The sequence below is a fragment of the Fopius arisanus genome, unplaced genomic scaffold (genome assembly GCF_000806365.1).
Source record: "Fopius arisanus strain USDA-PBARC FA_bdor unplaced genomic scaffold, ASM80636v1 scaffold00084, whole genome shotgun sequence".
Classification (NCBI taxonomy): domain Eukaryota; kingdom Metazoa; phylum Arthropoda; class Insecta; order Hymenoptera; family Braconidae; genus Fopius; species Fopius arisanus.
In genome coordinates this window covers 258,948-260,655 of record NW_011887823.1, presented here as the reverse complement: position 1 = coordinate 260,655, position 1,708 = coordinate 258,948, and positions in this window count along the sequence as shown.

The following is a 1,708-nucleotide window of genomic DNA, read 5'->3' as shown; positions in this document are numbered from 1 at the left end:
TCAACACGACGATTCCAAGAATGCGGTGGCCTCAGTGCTCGCAGACGCAGCTGATGAATCATCCGCTCAATCTGATGTTGGGAATGTTCTCCAGTCGTATCTTAACATGTTCGTTACAAACGAAGAAAAACATTTGGATAAACGATTTAGGGTTCGAAGAGTGGATGACCAATGGAAAATTGGAAATGCTGAGGTGATCTGCAATGGAGATAGAATGACTATTGGCGACAAGCAGTTTCGCTAAACTTCAGGTTTGGCATCTTTGATATTCCATAGAGATCAGGAAACCGCTAATGTGACATCAACAGATCAAATGCACTATAGTGAAATTCTGCGCCGTACGAATGCACATCGATTGTACGATGATCCAAATAAGGCTGTGAGGCGCAAAAATCCTACGGAAAAATTTTTGAATATGATTGAACCTCTAATTAGACCGTATGAAAAGAGCGGTAAAGGGTAATACCAGAGCTTATGATGGCTCTAAGGACAATCTCCAGGAAAATGGATTATATTTACTGGGATAATCCAAATGAATTGGTGGATAGACTCCGCTTACTCATGGCATCTGAAGCTGCTGGTAATCCTAATCATTCCAATGAAATTCTCTCCATTATCGAAGAACTACGTGAAGCTGGAATTATATATTAGAGTTTACACTCGCGTGAATCATCTCATTCTCATCATGAGTGTCGATGTGTGTGGACGACAGTTATCACACAGCAGCAGCAGCAAGCTCACCACTTGGAAGACGAGGTCCGCCAGGTGATGGATTTACACGTACTGCTGAAGGGAATTATAGTTTAGAAGGAAGGAGGTTATGCCATATTGCCGATCCAGTGGTGGATTCTGATGCAGTTTCACTGCATATTTTGCATAAACGTCTGAATGCTGAACGTGATACAGTTGTGCAGAAATTGGAAGCCGAAGCGAGAAATATTAGGGATTTGAAAAGTGCATTCGATAAACGGTTTGTGACAGTTGAGAAAAAAATAGGACAGCACGAACGTGCAATTCCGAAAATTAATAAACAAGAAAATGGAGTCCAAGAGGCCAAGAGGCAAACAATAGCGGAGGTACTTCATCGGTCGGCTTGACGAAACTACCCAAGAAGACGCGTTGAGGTTCGAGGGCTGGATGAAACGTGGCAGGCTGATCTCGTGGATATGCTCAAATATGCACACAGCAACAAAAATTACCGCTATCTTCTAACTGCAATTGACATTTTCTCCAAGTATGCATGGGTCATTTCTATTAAGTCGAAAAGTGCCAATGACGTTGTGGATGCCATGAATCTCATCTTTCAAGAGTGGCGAATCCCAAAAAAACTCCATGTTGATCAAGGCAAAGAGTTTTACAATAAAAGTTTCCAAACTCTCATGAAGCAGCATAACATCCAGATGTACTCGACCTTCAGCAACCTCAAGGCATCAATATGTGAGCACTTCAATAGAACATTGAAAAATAAAATGTGGAAACAATTCTCGATTCGTGGAACCTACAAATGGATTGATATTATTGGTGATTTATTTGCAGAATATAATAACATGAAACATCGTACAATAAAAATGAATCCTAAAGATGTTACATCCAAGAAGGAGAAATCGTTGCTGAAATCAATTTATGGAGACGTACGAGAGAATATGGTTATGGTTATGGTTAAAAATCCGGATAGGCATTCGCTGCCCTCTTGTCACCGAACCCCTAC